At 35.2% G+C, this 24,123-nt stretch overlaps 1 long non-coding RNA gene across 3 annotated transcripts in view; it reads right to left on the reverse strand.

The window, feature by feature from the left end:
- Positions 1–23,434, reverse strand: part of LOC131483779 (uncharacterized) — an 85,506-nt gene extending 62,072 nt beyond the window's left edge. For all 3 annotated transcript variants that reach the window (XR_009247926.1, XR_009247921.1, XR_009247919.1), the window contains exons 1-2: positions 23,105–23,434; positions 13,433–13,524 (exon numbers count right to left, since the gene is read on the reverse strand). This is a non-coding gene — a long non-coding RNA (uncharacterized LOC131483779). The remainder of the gene's footprint in view (positions 1–13,432; positions 13,525–23,104) is intronic.
- Between the last annotated feature and the right edge of the window lie 689 nt (positions 23,435–24,123).

Raw genomic sequence — 24,123 nt, forward strand, 5'->3', positions numbered from 1 at the left:
ATTTCTGTTATTACAAAAATGCCTTGAAATACAACATCTGTAAATATTTACTTACCTGAAAGAATGTAATATTTTAAGAAAGGTTTGCATACTATTTCATTTGAATCTCAGGTAGCTATAATTTTGTGAATTGTGGGGTTTATTATGGAGTCAACTTAGGCTACAATCGCTTTGCTCAGAATTATTTTACTATATGGTCCCATGTTAGTGTTGATGACAGGCTAAATTTCTGTGAGGGTGTGAAGGCAGGAATGAAATAGGAGCCATGTTTTTATAGTGTAAAAATTGAAGGAGGATGACAGTCTCCGTGATAGCTTGTACATGTCACTAACGTGTTTGGTCATCTTGTTGGCATTAGTTTAATGTGTTTGGTCATCAGCTGGAACTGCAGCTTCTCTAGTTCCCAACTGATTTACTCCTTCATCTTCTCTGATCTTGGGCGAGGATAAAGAATGGCAAATACTCACCAACTAGCCCCCAAATTGTGTAAGACCTAAACACTGTGATAAATCCTTCATACAATTTCATTCACAGTGGTTTTGTGGTTTCACAAGACCCTAATTTTAGGGTTTCACAGACCCTAACTTTAGAAAAATAAGTAAACTAAAAGATTTTACAGGAACAGAATCTTAATCGTGGGTTCTTTGAATTGGGTCTGGGTTATCTGGATGTGGTTCTCTCCCTGATTATATTTAAAAACATGAATGACAGGGGCACCTGGGTGGCTCAGTCGGTTAAGCACTGGACTTGGGCTCAGGTCATGATCTCGCAGTTTGTGAGTTCGAGCCCCGCATCAGGTTCTCTGCTGACAGCTCAAGGCCTGGAGCCTGCTTTGGATTCCATGCCTCCCTCTCTCTCTCTGCCCCTCTCTCGCTTGTGTTTTGTCTCTCTCTCTTTCTCTCTCTGTCTCAAAAATAAATAAACACTTAAAAAATTCTTTAAAAAGCTTAATGACTGTTTCCAGTGGTAAAACGTCCATTGGTAGTCTATGGCATGAAGTGTCAAAGCAGTTACTTAAATTATCACCTGTAGACACTTGTATTAAGTATCTATTGGACAGGCACCTGGGTGGCTCAGTTGGTTAAGCATGAGTTCAGCCCAGGTCATGATCTTGCAGTCCATGGGTTCAAGCCCTGCATTGGGCTCTGTGCTGACAGCTCAGAGCCTGGAGCCTGCTTCAGATTCTGCTCTCCCTGTCTCTGCCCCTCCCCCCACTCTGTCTCTCACTCTCTCAAAAATAAATAAATATTTTTTAAAAAATGTATCTATAGGAGACAAAACTTTGGAGGATCAATAAGTTGCTGTCATGGAACAGTTTCATGAAAATAAGGAGTATAATGCGGGTTTTTTTTGATATTTCTGGATTTTACTAGGTGTCATACATAAAATTCTAAGATAGTTTAAAAGATTCCTGTCCTTTAGTGTTCATGATTTGTATAATACCACCCCCTTGCATGGATGCAGAAGTTGTGAATATAATAGAATATCATTCTTATGATTAATTTACTAATCAGTTGGGCTTTAAATAATCAAAAGGAGTTTACACTATGTGGGCTTGACCTAGTTGGCTGAGTTCTTATTTATTTATTTATTTATTTATTTTTTGAATGAGAGGGTGGGGAGGGGTAGAGAGAGAGAGGAAATGAGAGGGAATCCCAAGCAGGCTCCACACTATGAGCATGGAATCCCATGTGGGACTTAAACTCATGAACCATAAGTTCATGACCTGAGCTGAAATCAAGGGTCAGACACTTAACTGAGTGAGCCACCCAGGCACCCCAAATTTGCTGAGTTCTTAAAACAAGGTGAAATAAACAATTTGTCTGCTGACTTTGAAGGAGCAAACTGCAATGCAGTGGAAAGAATCCCAGGGCAAAAAACTGCTAATAGTCTCTAGTAGCTAAGGATAGCCACTGGTGGACCACAGGAAAGAAAGCAGGGAGCTCAGTCCTACAACCAAAGAGAATTTGGCTTTGCCAGCAATCCAAATAAGCTTAGAAGAGGACCCTGAGTAACAGATAGGAAAGGAGGCCCAATGGAAAACTTATTTCAACCTGGTGAGATCCTGAGCAGAGAAACCAGTTAATCTTTGTCCAGATTCCTGATTGACAGAAACCTTGACATAACAAATCTGTGTTGCTTTAAGATACTACTTGTGTAGCTATTTGGGAGAGGGGGGGAATAATAGAAAATTAATAGGGGTGCCTGAGTGGCTCAATCGGTTAAGCATCTGACTCTTGATTTTATCTCAGTTCATGATATCACAGTTTGTGAGTTCAAGCCCCATGTCGAGCTCTGTGCTGATGGCTCAGAGCCTGCTTCGGATTCTCTCTCTCCTTCTGTCTCTGCCCCTCCCCTGCTCATGCACCCTCTAAATAAATAAATAAATAAATAAATAAATAAATAAACTAACTTAAATTTTAAAAAATTACAAAGTAAAGAGATTTTGTTACCTAGAAGCGAGGTATTACTGTAACAAATACCTAAACATGTGAGACAGCCTTTGGAATCAGGCAGTGGGCAGAGGCCAGAAAAATTTGGGGGGAGTATAATAAAGAAAAGTTAAATTTCCTTGAACAGACTGCTAGTAAAATACGGGCTTCCAGGATGCTGCCAGTGAGAGCTGAAAGGATGCAAGGAACATGTAATTGTAAACTGAAGGAGAAAGCATCCTTGTTAGACAGGGACAAAAAAGTCAATGTTTAGGGAGTAATGGGGCCTTGAAAACTGTAATGGGAATATGCTTTTATACTTAAGCCAGGGACTTTGAATCCCTAAATTTTTGCTAAGCCTCCTTTACCAGTCGAAACACTATTTTCTCCCTATCTGAGGAGGTGGTCTACTTTTGCCTGAAAAAAACTTTTATAGCCTCCCTTGTGGTACTATTATTGTTTAAAGGACTTCTGATCTTACTCCAGGCCTAACTACCCACAAGTCATTACTTCTAGATCTATAACTGGACTTAAATTCCAACAAGGCCAGAGAATTATATACAAAGTGTGACTCATGAGAAAGTCTGATATACAAAAGGATTACCAAGATTTTGCAAATGTATATAGACAGAAGCATAGGGAACATGGGTTGAAATCTATTCTCAAAGTGTTAAATCAAATTTGAGAATATGTTAGATCAGGCTGAATTTAGACTTCCAAAATAGATATTACACATCCAATTCATCTCAATATCATATCAATGTTCAAGAAATTTGAGCATGCAATAGCTTGGCTAACTGGCTGGAGAGTACCATTAATATTTTTCTTGTTTTGGGCCCAATTCTGCACTGTACTAAATGAAGGAGAAATACCAGAACTTCTTTAGTTTGCTGTAGATGAAGATATCTAAATGCTGGAGTAGACTGGAATGCTTGAATGGATTTATCATATAAAATTTGCTAAGTACATCCCACAGAGCTTACAAAGGACAGTCCTTGCTAAATCTAGAAAATACATTCATGAGTGGAACCCTTCTGTGCTTGAGTAGTTCTGTGACGGGCTATTCTTTGTAAACCAGAATTGATAGTGGGAACTATTGCCACAGAACTGAGTCCTCCAAGCTCAATGAGGATAATCAGGCCTTGATCAAGTTGTGACTCTTAATGGTCAAAAACAAGGAATGCATTTTTACCATAATGGGTGACAAAGTCAATCCAAAAACCCTAATAATCTGATGGGCAGAAATTTTTAGAATTGACTGCTTGAACATTGTATCTCTAAACTGAAACATATGGGTAGTCTACTAAATTCATGTGAGTAACTAAGTCTAAGTTTGGTTAACAAAAGTATTTAAATCACCATAATAGATAACTGCAGTCTCTAAATGAATTCTAATATTGAAGTGACTTCATAGACCTATAGTCTCTTGATTGAAGTAGAGGCCAAGTCCTTCCATAAAGCCAAAAAATAAATACTTAAAATTTCTTCCTCCCTTCCTTCAAATAACCTGTGAACATTTACTGGGGTAACTGAGCATTGGCAAAGAGAAAATAATCAGACTTTTGAGAGATTTCTGGACTCTGTCTCTGAAGTGACCTTAATCCTGGACACCTGAAATGCCATTGTGTTCCGCCAGTCAGATTTGAGGCTTATGAAGGTTAAGTGAGCAATGGCATTTGGGCATGTTCCCATTTCACAGAGGGACTGCTGGATCCCTGAACACATCCTGATGTTATTTTCCATAATTTGGAACAGTCACACTTAGCAACTGTAGGAATTTCCACATTGATTCCCTGGGCTCTTGTAACAAGAAAGGTCAGATAGAGACCACTAGAACTGGTTATATCTACCAAAACGGTAATTCCAAATCAATCATAAGGATGTTGCCAAGGTTAGTGCCACTCTAGAAAACTTGAACATTACAGGGGTGATGATTCATGCTACATTCTCCTTCAAGTTGTCTATATGGATCATACACAATCCAGACGGATCTTGGAAAATAATGGCAGAGTATTATCATCTCAATCACTTATTGACTCCAATTGCAGCTGCTGTTACAGATGAAGTTTCATAGCTGGAATAAATTAACATATCCCTCAGCTAGCACTTGGTATGCAGCTATTGATCTGGAAAATGTTTTTTTTTCCTCTGTATTTGTTGGTAAAAACCATCAGAAGTGCTTTTCTTTCAACTGAACATACCAGAAATACATCTTTTCTGCCCTACCTTATAGCTATGTAACTTCTAATCCTACAGTATAGTCTAACCTGGAGCAACCTTGCTCACATCTCCATGCCACTGGACTGCTGTTATACTGATTTATTACATTGATGATATCAATGATATTGATGCTAACTGGACTTGGTATTTAGGGTGTCACAACTATTCTGTACATCTAGTTAAAACAAATACATCACAAAGCATGGAAAATAAATTCCCCTAAAATTCACAGGTCTGGAAAATGTTGAGAGATCACTTCCAAGTTGAATGACAACCTGCTTCCTCCAGCCTCTTCTCTCTCTTTCCCATTTACTATACCCTTTTTCCACAAGGATGATTTTAATCACATTATTATCTAGGTACTTATGTACTTATTCTATAAGAAAACTTATTCAACTTCTTGTTAATTACTCTTTCTTTACAAGTTAAACAAAATTTCCCCTGTTATCCCTTTTTCTTCTTTCAGTGGAACAGAATTTAAAATACTTATAAGAACATCTGCTTTAAACAAGACTGTATTTCAGCATTTCCTCCTTATCCTCTTGGAATCTTTACAAAAGCATAAGAATGTATTTTTGAATTTTTGAAGAACTCAGAAATCTCATTTTTAGAGAATCTTGGAGATAAATATAATCCCAAACTCAAAAATACATATTGGGGCTGCCAAAAGCAGCTGAGGCTGAGCAGAAGTTATCTGGAGAGAAGTGAAGACAAGAAGCACAGCAAATGATGAGGACTCTCCTTGACACAGCTCAAAGAACTACAAGAAAAAAAATCTACAGTTCAAATGCTCATTCTGAAGTCAAAAGCAGTAACAGATAGAGGTACTGGTTTGATGCAAAGAAGCAAAGGACATATAGTTACACAAAGAATTGCAAAGATGGGCCATATTTTGGGGGACCAGCCTGTCTCTATAGCAACAAATAGTTTCCCAATCATGAGCACACAGCTGCCTGGAATAAAGAAGTCATATTGCATGGCCACATGAATAAGTGTTGACTAACAAGATATAAGCTGAACTGCCTGGAAATTTGAAAAGATGACTCAAAAGTTCCTCTTGTCCCCTTTCTCTCCTGCTTCCTCCTCTTTAAGATTCTGATGTAATACCAAAGTGATTGAGTAGATAAAAAGAGCTTCATAAGAAATAAATAAGCTTTACTCCGGTTTAAACCAATATTATTTGGATTTTCTTTAGAATGGCAGCTAAACCTTATCAGAAAAATTATAAATATACACGGGTTCATATTGACGGCATTTCCAAGAGAAAATAAAAAGTAACAATTCTGACCATTTATCACTTAACCTGGAAATTTTTTTATGTGAAAGAACCAGTAAAAGTGTATAGGTTAAGCATAGATATCATAAGCAGCAGCTAAGGCAGGTCCCAAACTGTGCTGGCTTTAGAAGACTGTCATTGTCTCATGAAGTTCCACCCTCTTTTGTTTTTGAATGTTTATTTATTTTGAGAGAGAGAGAGCGAGTGAGCACAAGTGCACATGTGCTAGTGGGGGACGGGCAGAGAACGAGGGAGACAGAGAATCCCAGGCAGGCTCTGGGGATGTCAGCACAGACCCCAATGTGGGTCTTGATCTCACAGACTGTGAGATCGTGACATGAGTTGAAACCAAGAATCAGATGCTAAACCAACTGAGTCACCCTGGTGCCCGTAGTTCCACCCTCTTCTTAAAATTGCAACAAGACCTCTAGATTTCACAAAAAGAGAAACTCAAAATGTAGGATCATTATGAAGAAGTCACACAGACATCTATATTTTTCATCCAATGACTTAAAAAAATTCTTCATCTGTGTCAATTTTAGTTTCTGTAGAATTGGAAGGTTGTCCCTGGTAGTGACTGTGGGTCACCTCTCCATCAGTTCAATCATATTGATGTGATTTGAAGTGGGGGTTAGAAGCAACAGTTAAGAATTCTTGAGCCATTTTTGGTGCAAAAGGTGTTTTTTGTTAAAATATGGGGGATAGGACCTGTGGGCAGAAAGGAGCATTATGAGGAGCAACTGATCATATACTTTGAAGTTGGGAAGGGTAGAGACAAAGGAAGTTTCCAAAAGAATTTTCATATGTTAAATATTTATGGGATCCTTGGAGGCCTAACCATTGTCAAGCTAAGGTTGTTTTTTTAATTCAACAAGGCATTAACATTAAGATTGGGAGTTCTTGGAGGAATGTCATACTCTGCCTGTCTCAAGTATTTGTTAATAGCCTGCAAGTTATAAGGAAATTTAATTTTATCTACATTTTTTTTGCCTTTGCATTTTCTGCCTCAATGTGATAATCTTGGTCTTCAAATAACTAGCAATGAAGAAATGGGCAATGAAATCCAGTATTTTTTGGCATTTTTACATTGTATCTGAGGATTATTAGCAACCAAAAATAAATATAGTAAATAATTAAAGTGAAGTTGGTTTATATAATAGAATGTTATGCATACATGCATAACTCAGAACAAATTATTGAGCACCAAAAAGTAAAATGCACTTGTGTAAAATATAAACAGACATATTCATGAAACAATATCATACAATTACAGATAAGCATACGCATGCACATCTATTACACACATTAAAGTGAAAGCCTACAGTGGATAGTGTGCCTGAAGAAAACATTGGTAAAGATAGAGCTAAAGAAAAATGCTAACAGGAGAAAGGGACCTTGTTTAGGTTATTGGTTTCCATTTACTATAGGTATGGTTATTTTTTGGCTTTGAATTATAGAACTAGAAATGTGTGTTTGTGTGTGTGTGTGTGTGTGTGTGTGAGAGAGAGAGAGAGAGATATTTTGTTTTCCTTTGTTATTTTATAGAGACATCTGACCAATATCACTGAAGACTGAGAAACAGGGTCGTTTCTCTGATTATAAAGTCAGATTTGATGAGGAGATAAGGCAAGTTGAGGGCAAAGTACAGGCTAACAGCACCTCCCCCCCCACCCCAGGTGGAATATGTGTGATATTCCTTGGACATTCCTGGCTACCCAGGAGCAAAGGAAAGGAGTTTAAGTGCTTGCCATGGTGGTGTGGGAAACAAAGGCAAAGGAAAAATTTAATTATCTTACTATCTACAGCTCATTGACAAGTCCTTGAAACAGCCAGAGTGACCTTCCTGTAGGAGCTCAGCTTCCTCCAATGATCACACTTTGCTAGGGGCAAAAGGCAATCTTGGCTTAACATTATCCTGAACCCCCAAGGATCCTTTCTGTGAGTCTCCTTAAACATATAAAAATTCCTTTGCAAACCTCCTTTTTTTCGACTCCCCTAACATATATGCTGATAATCATATTCCAAGCTTATGGCCCCCTGATATACATCTGAAGGGTCTCATGACTGAGGTTTTACTAAATGGTAATAAATGGTAATTTTCCTAACAGCAGCTAGCCCCTCAGAGCCCTGGAAATCTTGCTTCCAAAATTCCTTAGAGACTTACTTGGTAATTCCTTATACCCAACTTGAGGGTATATAATCAGTCACTCTGCACAACCCCAGTGTAGCTCTTTCAGCCCACAGGTCCTGTACCCAAGCTTTAACAAAATCACCTTTTTTTGCACCAAAGATGTCTTCAAGAATTCTTCCTTGGCTGTTGGCTCCAAACCCCACCATCACCCCAAAACCCCATCAAGATTTATGTATCTATGCATGTTCAATGGCAGATGCCAGCCCTGTGTGTGTAAGTATATACATGTGAGAGCACACATGTGTATTTTGCATGAAAGAGAACACACTGAAGATTTTAAACAGTATCTACAGCATCTAAGCCCTAGTTTTAGAAGGCTGGCATGTATTCTAAATTCTTTACATTGCTAGAATAAATTTTCCTTTTCTATGATCCCAGATCTTTTTAAAGCCTAGTTTTTGTCCAAGTTATATATGATATTTCGATTTCTGATCTTCAAATATGGATGCTGTTCCTCTCCTATGTATTATAACCACCTCAGACTATCATTATTATTATTATTATCATTATTATTATTATTACCACACATTTAATTATCTTTCTCAGGAAAACTGAGTTGACATTTCACTAATTTAACAAATGTTACACATAATTCTAGGAGTATCACGTTACTGGCAGGGCTCCCAATTTCTACATTTGAAATTGATGCTACAAATTGTAAATGAGTCTGAGAATTTACTTAAATTTCAGCCTGTCTTGACACCAAATGTTAAAAAGAGATTCTATGCATTGCATAGAAGGTTGGATAAAATTGCCACAAGAAGAAATTGAGGCAGGTTCTCAGTTAAAACCCTAAATCAGCTGAACAGTTACATTGAACTCTTAGATGAACATTTCTTAGGAATTTAGAGAAGATGCATAACAAAAGCATCTGGAATACAGAAATGCTTGCTGCACATCAGTGCTGGTGTCACAACTAGTGCAACACAGCCGGCTGAGGTGCCAGCACGGAATGCACAATGAAGTCTGAGGCATCGAGCTGCAGGCAAAGCAGGTATGAGCGGAAGTAGGATCACTTCCATGTAACCAGGGACCACTTCCCTAACAACTTTAGCGGTGGGTGATTTAGAAAATGCATAACAAAAGCATGAAGAAAGAACTGTAAGAAAAAAAACCCATTAGCAATGAAATTGAGCAGCAAATTTGCATTCTTGTCCTGTACGCTGCAAGGCTACATAGTAACCTTATTGATGGTGTTTAAATTGTGCTTAAATTACAATTGCAAATAAATGAGTGATTTATTGGATTTGGGTTAAAAGTGTGTTGTAATCAGAGAAAAGCAAGAAATGTCTTTCAATATTCTCTAATAAACCTGTTTGAAGAATACAAAAGCAGTAAGTTCACCCTCTTCCTTAAATGGTTTAAACAGTGGAAGAAGCAAGTCACGTGCTTACTGTAAAACACGTTTGATTGGGTCTTTTATCATACTCTCAAATGTCATTTTCCTGAACCCTTTCCTTTTTGATCTTTGGCAAGGAAAGGATATATAATATTTTACTAAAAATATGAAACATATACTTCAGCAACAATTAAACACCGAGAAGGTATAAATATGCTTTAACTCTTCTACAGATTTACTTTTATAGATCAGGTAATGAGCTGATACGATCTCTAACGCACCAATTTCTTTATCCCCAAAACATTTTAAATAATTTTATAGTGCAGGTACAGGGCATAGGATCAATCATGTGATGGGCTTATTGTTTTCATTTATGGTTTGTATAACTTGTTACAAGTACATTGTTGTGTTTTCTTTATATTCTGATGTCTCAAAATGATGCATTAAAATTGCAGCTTGTTTTTGTTTTCCACTTTTAAAAAACATTTTCCTCTTATCTTCCATTCCAAAGGAAGAATCTGGCCTTTTGTACATCTTTGCCTAAGAAGGTTTTACAAGATAGGTAGGGGAAGCTACCTCAAACAAGTCTCATTTTTGTATGTATGTGAAAGCTCCGGCTTATTTATGAGACTTTGCTAAGTATTCCACTGGAGAAGTGCCTTATATTTTGGAAGCCATTTCACTGTTAATAAATTAACTCAAAACAACTCATTATGCTCGTCAAGTTACATGTTATCACAAAACATGTTCCTGTTAAATATTTGCAAAATTTTTAGCAAATTTTACTGCATGGGTTGTTTTCAACATCTCTGAATATTTTTGAAGTTTTGGTTCAGTTTTAATTTTAATATGTGTGTGTGTGTGTGTGTGTGTGTGTGTGTGTGTCTGTGTGTGTAGATCTCAGACCATTGATTCAGCCAATTAGCTTTGGTTTTGAATGCCAATGTGTATGCATTCATATTTCAGACACTGAACATCTCATTTCTTTTCAATATACACCAGCTATACATTTGATAAGGTCAAGTTCTATTTCTGGATTAGGATCAAAAGTGTGCTGAAATTAAGAAAATTTCATGATTTACAAATGTATTGGCATCCACCCTTTGTAAACGCTTGTAAGTCAAAACTCACAAGAAAACGCATTCCCGAATGTCATAAGCCCGAACCCTGCAAGAACCCAGGGTATCCTGTACTTTACTCATAGAGGAAGTGGTAGGACAGGACTATAGTAGGCAAAGAGAAAACAATTTAAACTGAAAATTAAACTGTAACCGTGAACTGCTAGTTATAATTCATGAGGGAGACTCAAATGTGTGAAAGCCATAATGTTTTTTTTTAATGTTTACTTATTTTTGAGCGAGAGAGGGCACATGTGGGAAAGGGGCAGAGAAAGGGAGACCGAGAATCCCAAGAAGGCTCTGCACTGTCAGCACAGAGACTGACATAGGGCTCTAACTCACGAAACGGAGATCATGACCTGAGCCAAAACCAGGAGTCAGATGCTTAACCTACTGAGCTACCCAGGCATCCCTATAACGTTCTTATAGAACTTGTGAATTTTTCAAATCCTTAGAAAACATTGTATTTGCTGGGGCGCCTGGGTGGCGCAGTCGGTTAAGCGTCCGACTTCAGCCAGGTCACGATCTCGCGGTCTGTGAGTTCGAGCCCCGCGTCGGGCTCTGGGCTGATGGCTCGGAGCCTGGAGCTTGTTTCCGATTCTGTGTCTCCCTCTCTCTCTGCCCCTCCCCCATTCATGCTCTGTCTCTCTCTGTCCCAAAAATAAATAAAAAACGTTGAAAAAAAAAAAAAAGAAAACATTGTATTTGCTAAATAGGTAAGTTTTTCAATTTAATGACCTGGCTACTTTGTAAATTGTCTTTCAGCCATTTGATTTTTATTACATATTTTCACCAGATTTTTGGCCATCTATCATGTTGGCCTTTTCCCCTGAGTAAATGGTTTATCTTAGGAAGGAATAAACCTTCTGATTGCCTAGGGAGGCTGGATACTGGGCCAATTTCCATTCTTTCAGGAAGAGCACAGAAGCTGCAAAGTCACCATTGACTTTCAAGGCAGCAGTCAGTAACCCAGGGGAGGAGAGAAATGCAGGACTTCTTAGAATTTTGGCAGATTAAAAACAAAAACAAAAACAAACAAAAAGAAAACCTAGGACTTCTATAAGAATCTGAAAAGGTAATATGACAAAATGCCAATAACTGAAATGATATTTCTCTGTCAAACCAGATTAATAGAGATTTGGAATTAGTTATACATTTTTTCAAGTTCTGTAGACCAAAGTACATTTATTCCACTTCTCTTCCTATGGTTGGAACTATATTTTACAACTGATTTTTACAGATGAGAATAAAATAAAATAGCAGCAATTCTAAGTGATAGCTCACCAATACTTTGTTAACTTGCCCTAGATAAAAGGAAAGTTTCAATAGAAAGAAATGTTGCATCTTATTACTTATAACTATAGCTTGGTTAGTTTGAGTTTAATTTTACAAGGATATTTCTAATTATTTGTTGGTGATTATCTCACAATGTATTATGAAAAGAGGTGAAATTTTTGATATTTATATGCTAAAAGTTTTTTAGTAGAACTGCAAAAATAATGATCTACAGATTATAAAGGACACGCTTTTAAAAACATTTTAATTCCGGGGTGCCTGGGTGGCTCAGCCGGTTAAGTGGCCGACTTCGGCTCAGGTCATGATCTCGCGGTCCGTGAGTTCGAGCCCCGCGGCGGGCTCTGTGCTGACAGCTCAGAGCCTGGAGCCTGTTTCAGATTCTGTGTCTCCCTCTCTCTGACCCTCCCCCGTTCATGCTCTGTCTCTCCCTGTCTCAAAAATAAATAAAACGTTAAAAAAATATTTTAATTCCTGGGGTTAGTAACCTTTAAGTGTAGAGACACAGTAAAGCACTGTAATGGATAAGTATCGGTGACGATGAGTAACTATGCTGAATACAGCAACGTTTGAGTGTAGATACTGGGAGTATATAGGACTCAGATAGCAGGAGAGGAAAACAAGCTACAACAGGACTAAGGCCTGGTCATGAAGTACGACTGTAGCATTTATCATATACCAGTTCCTTCATATTGCACCGATGCCTTAAACCCCATATGAATATTTTGACATAAACGGGGTGTAAGTATTAGCAGATTCCCAGAGCAGTCATCTGGTCAAAAGGACTTACTAGTATTCTATTTATTTTAAAGTAATGTATCTATCCTAAGAGATACTGTTCAAGCTTTTGGGGTCAGAAATGCAAAAAAAAAAAGGAGAGGCAGACAATCAGTTCCATGTTTTTCCTCTGTCCACAACATGAAATTGCTGTGATTGACTGTTAATATGCTATATGGCCATATGCTATATGGCCATAATCATGATGAACAATTTTTTCGTGATCTTAAATTTCTGATACAGGATGTCAAATCCAACCTCTTTAACTTTTTGATGCCAGCCAATGATTGAGCCCTGTGAAAACAGGTCCCACATCTATTTTTCTTGATATTATATCCCATTTTCTCAGCTACTTTCTGATAAGCAGATCAAGAGGTACCCAATGAATATTAAAATTCATTCAGTCAAAAGATGTATACTTATTCCTACTACAGATGAGGATTCCTTACAAACTCACTAAGCGAAAGTTTTGACATGTTTTAGTATTTTTGCCTACATGATAAGTAAGCAATGGAATTTCAGGATTCTGTACTTCCATTAACACATGGTTCTCATAGGGTTTTTTTACTTACTAGATTTTTTTTGTTTTATATTAGTGTCTTTACTAGATGACACTTCTATTTATATTGGAGTTATGGGTACTGTTTCTTCTGCTTGAAGATGTTTATTTAAGACATTTGAAATCTGCCCCCTTGTTTCCTTCTACTTTTTACCATCAAGACTCCAAGGGATAAGTCATTCCAACCCACTCTCTCTCTCCAGAATGGGCACCTTCTGAAGACTCACCTCTGTTTCCACACATAGTTATCCATTTCCTTTCAGTTGTATGGGAGGTAGTGCTATAATCCTAAAAGCTTCAGTCCTGTTCCATTATTCCCCTGTTTAGAAAGAGATATTGAGACGATTAGAAAAACGGGTACAAAATTTTGGGAAAGTAATATTAAGGTAATAATAAAAAGGAGGTATTAACAAAATATCACTAAAATTTGTTGTTAAGTGCCTTAAAGGACACAGCTAAAAAGAAATTTTCAAATGTGTTGGCATTCATATTTTTGCTAGTCTCAGGTAACCACAGATAGCTATAAGGTAGCAGTATTTATTTCTAGCCTAAATGGATTTAGAAATGCCTCAAATACAAGTAGTTATCATTACAGATTTCATGCCCATCAGAGAAACTCCCCACCACTGGTAAGTTTGTGGTCTATCCAGGTTGCTGCTAAGAAGCTTAGTGAGTGTTACAAGTTAAGAGGAGAAACAAAACATAGTAAGTAGTACAGGAAATAGCTATTGTCATAATATATGTTTTCTAGCAATAAGAAATAAATACATAAATTCCAAAAGACTGGTAAGACTGTCCATGTAATATCATGTTTAGTTTGAAATCTTTAATTACCTGTTAAGTATAAAGAAACCAGAGATAGCTTAGAAAAGATGGTCAACAGTGAGGAGGAATAAATAAACAACTTATTAAAAGAAGGTAAATTCACTCCAAATATAAAATTTTGTTAGTCGCTTTCCAAAGTAATAACTTAAAATCATGGCTTAGTTTCCAAATAAATTAAGATTGAAAATCTGAATGGTTGAGCAATATGGGATGAGGGATAATTAAGTAAATGAAATGAAAATAATTAATGACATACTGAGAGATAATGAGAAAAAGCCTAAAGATATTATAAAATTGTCATTAGTTTTACTTTTTTTGTTTTAAAAATGCATGCATTTGTAAGACTATACCCATGAATATTGCATATGAAAATATTGATTAGGAGATAATTCCTCAGATATAAACAAAATAGCCGATTATTAGATATAATGCTATAAAGCAACTGCAATGAATTATAACATTGTAACTAGTTATTCTTCTCCAACTCTATAAGCTCCAAAAATACCAACACTCCTCCAAGTTACATTTTTTAAAACTTTTTTCATGGTTTATTATCTTTCAGAGAGAGAAAGAGAGAGCGTGAGTAGGGAAGGGGCATAGAGAGAGGGAGACACAGAATAGGAAGCGGGCTCCAGGCTCAGAGCTCTCAGCACAGAGCCTGATGCGGGGCTCGAACTCACAGACCACAAGATCATGACCTGAACTGTAGTCAGCTGCCCAACTGACCGAGCCACCCAGGTGCCCCTACATTTACAAAGCATGACAAACATAAACATAAAAGGTATGGAAGGGGAAACATATGGAAATGCATTTGATAGGCTTTTTGGAGATATGCATAAGCCCTTAATAGTAAGTTTTATCAATATAGAAATACCTACATAAGACAATACTCAAATTATAAGCACAGATTAATGTATTTCAAGTAAGTTTTGGTGCCTGCAAAATATTTCAGTTTTATTTAAAACAATATTAACTATAAAATGCTCTTCCATGACTATTTACTTTAAAAGCAGTGTCTTTATTGTGTAGATGAGGCAGTTGTATGTTTCTTATGTAGAGTTTATCAATTTTACCCATTTAAGAAAGCTAAAGAAAAGGGTTTTTTTAATTTTATATTTAATATAATTCAAAATACACAATTCATAAGAATAAAATAATACATTTTACAATCTACAATGAGTTTATACACATTGAACTTACCTTTTAAAACACTGATGCAAATGTTATTTAGGTTTTGAAAGCCAAAGGTAAAATAGGTCAAAATAACTTATCAAAACAACGTTTTGTTGAGACAGTTTTCCTAAATCAATGGTTATCAGCCAAAGCAATTTGCAGCCTCTATAGGATTCATTTAACAGGGTCAGGAGACAATTTTAGTTGTCAACAAACTGGGAGAGAGGAGCTGGGGAAGCTATTGGAATCTAGTGGGCAGGGGACAGAGATGCTACTAACCATTCCTATAATGTATGAACAGACAGACCCTCACAATAGTTATCCAGACCAAAATGTCAACAGTCCTAGCAATGAGAAACCCTGCTTCTGAGCAGGTTTGAGACTACTAGATATTTAGAAAATAGGAAATCGACGTTTTTTTTCTCCCCAAGCAGTGTAAAATCCACGTATAATAGAATAATCCATACTTCCCTTAATAGACTTTGTCTTCTTTGCCTCATTAATCATCACTCATATTCCAACACTTGTTGAAGACATAGCATTTAAAAATTAAGTAAAATTTAAAAGGTCTTACTAATACAACATAATTGAAACTGAATACAATTTCTAAAAATTTGCCATATTCCCATATACAAAATTACACAGACATACACATTAGGAAAAATACATCTAACATTTGCATAACTCCTTAAAATTCACTTTATTATTCCAAGTGGCCTCATTATACCCCCGAATTCAATTGCCTCCAATACATTGGTTGTGTTTAACAGTAATCTCATTTCTTGAGCTTCAGAGGTGTTCAAGATCTGTTGGTCCCCTTTTCATAGACGCTGTTAGTAACCTGCCCAGCATAGAGTAAATATGCAGTCAATTCTATTGACTAGACCATAAATAGTATGAGAATATGAAAAGCCTGCCTAGTTCACCAATGTATTTAAATACTTTACATAATATTCATCACATATAGAATCTCAATCAATATTTATTGAATGAATGAATGAATGAATGAAATAGATAAGTTTTTAATTTATTTTTCAATTGTATAGAATATTTCTGCTTTTATTACAGAATCCAAAAGATTTAAAATCTTTATATTTTGTATATTTGGAAAGCAAATACCATTTTAGGGGTAGCACAGTTGAAGTAATTGACCAAAAATATTCATAAAACTTTGATTCTTGAGTCACACAATGTAAAAGCCTAGTAACAGGTTAATGAGCTGTTGAATAGCCTGTGATAAATAGTGAGAGGTTGAAGGGAAACCCATTAACATGTCAAAACTGCTGAGATGGAGTCCTTGTTTTGAACATTTCTTTTTCTTTGGGAAAAAAAAATATTGACATCTCTCAATCTCCATTTGTGCTTTGTTCAGGAGAAAACTAGATTTTTAATTTTGCATCTGTTTGTTTATTAAATGGAACTATGTTCAAACTGCATTTAAAAGCTGCACCAAAGCTTAGAGTCTTCCAGAATCTGTTCACAAGGGTAAGGACAAATGTACATAAAAGACCTCTGGTTTTCACTGACATCACATCTTGTCATCTTAACCATATTACTAGTAAGTAATATTGCATATTTAATTTTGCTTAGAACTGAAATATGGAGAATACATAAAAAATACATTTAATATTCAAGGAAATAAGAAATAATTCAATCAATAATAGAAACAAAAATACAAATTTAATTTTACCTTGAAATGTCATTTTCATGTTCCCTTAGCAATTTGAAGTTACAATGAGGACCTAACTGAAGACAGCATAGACAAGGAATTTATTCTTGTCTCATTCAGTTCCTTGACAGATAAGCTTGTACTTAGATATTAGTTCATTGCTTTATAGTAAGCTGATAATAATAGGTGCTTTCCCTTTCATATTATGTTAGTGCAAAATGAATATTATAATTTATGTGAATGTCTTTTGAAAACCACAGATGTGAAATTCCCAATGTGTATTTTACCATTCTCTTTAAACATGTAAAGATTTTTTATGATACATGTACCATATGTTTGCTGAAATTTCCTTTAAAATATCTGGTTCTGTGATTCCACATTTTCCCACTAACAGTGATAAATTAGGACAGAAGAACTATGCTTCTGTGTATCTACTTTATAAATGCAGTATTTTTAATCACTTTTTCTAACAGTACAATATTTCAGACTATGTGAGAAGACTTTAAAATTATCTATAATTCCATTAAATATTGTAGTCGTGTCCTTCCTGACTTATACATGTAATGGGATGAAAATTATTTTATCAGCTGGTGCATTTTGGAAACATATTGTCTTTATTTAGAAGAATCATTTGATATGCAACTTGAAAGCACTGAATTCAAGTTTGTGAAAGAAATAACCTAGACATAGAGAAATATCTTTGTGTAAGGAAAAAAAATACCCAGAAACTTAAGGATTTTAGATAGCTAAGGAGCAAGGCATAAGTACAGTTAAATGTAAGTTGGATTAGAGGTTTACTACTGTAAATGTTTTTCATAATTATAAGCAATAAGGTTCTAAGTTTGAGTGTCCCAACCTTTCTTTCACAATCCATCCTTACCTATCCACAAGAAGATACAATATCTACAAACATCTAGAAAGGTAAAATGTCCCTACTCATAATTATAAATTATTTTACTTTGTTTTCTTTTGTTTCAAATTTATTTATTTATTTTGAGAGAGATAGAGCACGAGCACGGCATGTGCTGAGAGTGAGAGAGGTAGACAGACAATCCCAAGCAGGCTCTGCACTGTCAACACAGAGCCTGACATAGAGCTTGATCTCATGAATCATGAGATTAGGACCTTGAGCTGAGATCAATATTCAGAAGCTTCACCGACTGAACCACCTAGGCACCCATATAAAATATTTTATGTATTAAAATATATGTTGACCCAGTGTGAAGTCCTCACCTTTATCAAGTTGCTAGGTTCATCAAGCAGCAGAATATAAAACTTAGAGAATATACTTAACCTGTTCCCTTCAGCTTTAAATTAATTTCTATCCCTAAATCCCTGTAAAACCAAACCAAACAAAACAAAACACAAAAAACTAGCAAACAGATTTTCTCAGAATTTCTTTTTGTTTGTTTTCTTATTTTATCTGATTTGTTGCAATGAAGGTAGAGTTGGCATTGGGGCTAATGGGGAAGAATTGTATTGGGGCTAATGGGGAAGAATTTGGTGACATATGATTAATTTTCACTTACCAAGTCAGGTGCTGAAAAACATTTTAAGGATTGAATTTACCTCCAGAATTATGAATGTCAGTGAAATGTGAGAAATTTTTTAGCTTTTCAATGCCATTCTTTAAAGGAATAAGTCCCTTACTAATCTGGAATGTCTGACTTTTTTTTTTTCAATGAATAATTAAATGTACTCATTGAAATGCAATTCAGATCCTCACTGCTCTGCTCAAGACTTTTGATGCTTCCTATTTTCATCCAAATATATTCCAGTGTCTTTATGTAGAACATAAGAACTTCTAGTATCTTGTAGTGTCCCTGACCTCATGTCCTACTTCTCTATCCCTCTCTCAATGGGCTGCACATAAACTAGTCAGAGTCCAGCCAGGATTTTTACTTGTTCCCCTTGTTTGGGACATGCCTATTCCAGATAATGCCATGGACACTATAAAGGAACAATTGAAAACTTTGACTATAAGTTTGACCATCAATATGCATTTCATTTATCAAATATATCTTAAAGTTTGGGAAGGTTTCATTAAAAATAACTAATTTAATTGCAGTTAGTCAGTGAAAGGTTTATTTTATTTTCTAGGAGAAAATAGATATTTTAAATATTTTACCATGAATCTGTTGATTTCTTAGGAAGGTGTGTTTCAATATATATTTCAAATAAATCCTCAGAAATATGGAGAGGCATCTAAAAAAATGTTTTAACAGTTCTCAAAAATTATTTTTACACTTCCTACAGCCAGAGAATGTACAATTTTTTTAAAGTTACCAAATAAAATGAAAAGCTAAAGGAATATTCTAAGGTAAATATCAACAGTAGTTACTGATTTTTTAGAAGAGATATATTTTGAATTTCCCCCACAAGACCACTTCTCTCGTTTGACTACTTCTCAGTCAATTCATACTTTCTATACTTTTAAAATGCATATTAGTTTTAGCTTACTATGCTAATATTAAAAAGATATAATATTTGTAATTACATGTTTTTTTATATCTCACTTATTAATTCCTTGAAAAATAGTGGGTAATTCAATTAGACATCCAGCAACACTTTGCAACAAATAAATTGAAAAATACATTTTTGGTCATTCAAGTGTATTGACCCATTCAAGTGTATTAGCAATATGAAAATAGTTGGATAAATTACTAGTATTTCTTTATTTTTGTGGGTTTACAAGGCTTTACACACTATTTATTCTTCACAGAAATCAACTGTGCTTGCAAATACTTTGTTAGTCTTAAATTTCTTTCCCATTAAATGCCAAAAACTGGATATGTTTATTGATATACTAAAGGAAAGAATGCACTATCTCAAGAATGATTTTTAGTAGCAAGAATCACAAATTTCCTATTATATAGAAAAAAGATTGAGACAATGTACAGATTTGAAAGTAGGTTATTTCTTATGTATAGTCTATAACGGGTTATGTATAGAGTATAACGGGTAGGCTAACTGAGAAAACATAAGTAATAAGCAACACTTTGTTCTGGAAAGAGTTTGTATATGAAATGTGCTACCAATTTGTCAATATTTTAAAAATAAATAATTTGACCAAATGTTTTATCGAACATAACAGTCTGAAAGTTGTGAAGTAGACAGATTATTTCTAATTTCTTTGCAGGTGTTTTATAGATATCATTATGCTAGAAAACAATTGAACAGTATAGATACGAATTTTCAGTATATGTATTTTGAGCCAAAGACATAACTGTGGGATTATTAAATCTTTCTAATTTGGAAATGTTTTTGCATTACAGAATCACTGTAAGTCTTTCACTTGAATTCGGTTATAATCAGTAAGCCATAATGACTAGGAACTTCCAATTGGTTCAGGGGAAAAATAGCAGTCCATGGTAGCAAAGACACCTGTATCTCAATGTCAGATCTGCCATTTAATAGCAGAAAACTATGCATGTTGATTAACCTCTAGGTGCTTTACTTTTCATTGTTAAGTAGGGCATGATAACTCCTGCCTCACAGGATTGTTATGGTTTATGTAAACAACATGTCACAAGGTACATGAATATTAAGATAAAGCTACATGTCTTTGTATTAATCATGTTAATCAGATAAAGAAATGGTACAAGTTCAAAAATAGTACCAAAAGCAGAAGAAAAAGTAAAAGTCATTTTATGACAAAATATTAAAGATAAATTCAAATAAATCACAGTTGTTATGCAGTATAGGTTTTACAAATCTTAAAAGACAATTGTCATAAATAGAAGGTATTGTCACACTAGGGCGTTCCGGCTAAATATAGAATTCTAGTCACAAGAGCTTCCAACCAGTCTCACTGCTTCTATCCTTGGCCTTTGTTTATTCTTAACAAAACAATAATAATGTTCCTTTCAAGACAATTAGACATGTTCCTTGACTCCAAACCATCTAGTGGCTTCACAATTTATGCAAAATGAAAGATGTCATTTCATAAGCTACCTTGCACTGCTTCATGTCATTCTGGGCCACTTCTCCAATCTGATATTACACCTGTCTCTGTCTCACTCATTTCATTTCAGACACACAAATTACCCTGTGTTTATGAAACAATCAAGGGATAGTTCTGCCACAGAGCCTTTTACCATACTGTTCCCTCTGCCCCAAAAAGCTCTTCCCTGGCTACCCAGATAATTCATTCCCATACTTCAAGTCTCTGCTGACATGGACCTTTATCAGTTGACCTCCAGTTGTCATTTTTCTCTTTACTTCTCTTCATTTCACATATCGCTATCAAAATTCATTCATTCATTCATTCATTCATTCATTCATTCATGTTTATTGTCTCTTGCCTCACCCACACTAGAAAGTAACTGTGAAAGCAAATGCTAAATAATTTTTAATTCTCAGTAATTGTTACATAGAGTGTCTCAGAATATATTTACTGTATGAATAAATATGCTTTAATTTTTAATTTAGGATTATCCATGCGCTTCTTTTTAACCCCTTCATGCTTGGAACAACTTATTACTATTTCCATATACAGTTTTATGTTCTTTTTAAACCTCTAAAGCAATAATAGCTATTAAATCTTTCAATTCTACTTTTAAATATTTTGTATGTTAAATACAGAAGTCTTACTTATTTCATAACTTAAATTATGGATCCAACATAAAGTTTATGAACAGTTCAGAAGGTCGTGTTTTACAACTGAGATCCATAAAGTTTTTCTTATATATACATATATACTCTGACAGAGAATAATTCTATCCTTCAGTTCTTAGAATATTTACAAACAACTTTGCTTTAAATTGTGGTTAGTGCAGTTTCTCAATGAATCCATTATATAGTTTGAATATAAGTGTAATAAAAAATGCATATGTTTAATAAAAGTAGAGCAGTAAACCACCTCTATTTCAAGTAATCAACATTTCATTAATAAATATAACCCATGTACTAATATTTCTTATGCATTAAAAATAGTACTGATACGTTTCAGTAAACATCTAATAAAATCAACATAAATTATAAGAGTTTCTATAAGATTTATCATTCCTCCACTCTTTCTTCACACAGTTTACTTATACCAATGTTCTCCTGGGTGCCAGGACTCTGCTATGCACTGAAAGTGATGTGTGAAGGTGGCACATATACAATAAGGGTGAAAATGTTTTCTGTCCTTACCTTCAAAATAATAGCAGTCTCTTAGAGAAGACAGAAAGAGAAATAAGTAGTTTCAAAATTATGATAATTACCAAAACGGGGGAAATTTTTCAAAGTGCTAACAGGATTAAGCAACAGTCCCCCCCCCCCAACCCCAAATCGGGGAAATACAACTAAAGGAAACATATACCTTCAGTGGGTATGGAAGGTATTCACCATGCAGAAACTTAGATCTGAAGGTCATAGAAACAATACTGGGCAAAGAAAATGCTCAAAAGAAGTTAATAAAATATCCATACTTTAGTGATATTTAATATGAAGTTTAAATGTATTCAATATTCAAAAGTCAAAACAAATAAACAATTTAAATGCATTTTCCCCTCCCTTTTCCAGACTCTTATTTTCAAGGCTTTTAAACCCAAAGGATAAAAAAGGAAATAAAATGGCTGTACAATATTCACTTGCTTATTTTAGTTTGTATATAATTATTCTGATGCACACATATGTGAGGCTAATATTTGCCAAATTGGCAAACTTTCCTTTCTTCTTTATAATTTCATTGCTAAAAATTCACCAAATTTTTTATAAATGAAATAAACATTTCAGATTTATCCTCATAAGTGAAGAATATTTTTTCACTTGAAACAATTAGGATTTACTTCTATAGATCACATTGAGTCTGGCAGGAAAGCCATTGCTACAGCTGCACTCACTTCAGTGAATTACTTTTTAATTACCAACAATTCTTTTCATTTGGCTTGGATGACCAGACAAGCATCTGGGAATTTAAAAAAAAAAAAAAAAAAAAAAAAAAAGTCTCTCTAACATAAGACCTTTTCTTAGCTGTACAAATCCCATTTTTGTTTTTGTTATTTTTAACCAAAATAGGGCCATAATTTTTTCTTTCAATACTACTAAATAAATTTAGGCAGGATTCCATAGCAACACTCAGTACAGAAAAATCTAAATAAATAAGGTCAGGCAAAGCCTAGTAATTAAATCAGCAGGGCTGAGATCTCTCCCTAGTGCAATTTTAAATCTAAATGCCCATTGGCCCAACAGTCTTAGAAGAGTACTTTTGCATCTGAGTTATTTCTGTCATAGAGGGCTGGGTTACCTTTCAGGGTTGTAACATTTCCACTGGCTCCAGCTTCTTCCTGAAAACTGAGGAATAACTTCCTTGGATCATCCATGAGGCTGGAAACATCGCTCCTTTTTTGCAACCACGCTGGCCAACTGGAGCGAAGAAGAAATTCAAAACAGTGTTTTTCCATCTCAAATTAAGAAAAAAGAAGGCCAATCCCACAGGGAGGTTTTAACATCTTCAGATATTCAGCTTGTAGAAGAGCCTCACACAGTGTCTGTTGGTTAGTTCCCAAATAACAGCCTGTTAAGGGAGCTTACACTTCTTGTCTGTTACAAGACGAGGGCCATTATGTTCAGCATCTGCCAGTGCTTCTCCCTTCTTTATGTGTCTTCAGGCTGTATTTTAAAACAGAAACTTTCTAAAAGAAACCACGTCTTTCTCTTCAATGTTTAAAAAAACTGTATTTGGCAAATCAGGTCCTAATTCAACATATAATATTTTCATCAGCTTAATAATTAAGAAGGCAAAATACCATTTAATGTTTCAAAACCAGATAAAGTTATTTACCATTCCATAATTAGTTATTGAATGTTGATATTAAAAATAACCTTAGCAGCATTTAATTCTCTGTACCGTTCACTCCTTCTAACACTCCTTTTTTTGGGTGCCTGGGTGGCTCAGTCAGTGAAGCTTCTGACTCTTGGTTTTGGCTCAGGTCATGATCTCATAGTCATGAAATCGATCCCCACATCAGGCTGGGTGCTGGGTATGGAGCCTGCTTAAGATTCTCCCTCTCCCTCAGCCACCCCATCCCAACTCTCTCTCAAACACACACACACACACCAAAGAAACAAAAACATTCCTTTTTGCTTCTAAGAATTCATATCTATCTCAAGCAGCCTTTACAGACTGACTTCTCTCACTTAGTAATGTGCATTTACGTTTCTTCCATGTCTTTTCAGGGCATAATAGCTCATTTCTTTTTAATGCTGAATAATATCCCATTGTCTGGATGTTCCACAATTTATGTATCCATTCACCTACTAAAA

This window comes from Neofelis nebulosa, chromosome 1 (assembly GCF_028018385.1).
Source record: "Neofelis nebulosa isolate mNeoNeb1 chromosome 1, mNeoNeb1.pri, whole genome shotgun sequence".
Lineage (NCBI taxonomy): Eukaryota > Metazoa > Chordata > Mammalia > Carnivora > Felidae > Neofelis > Neofelis nebulosa.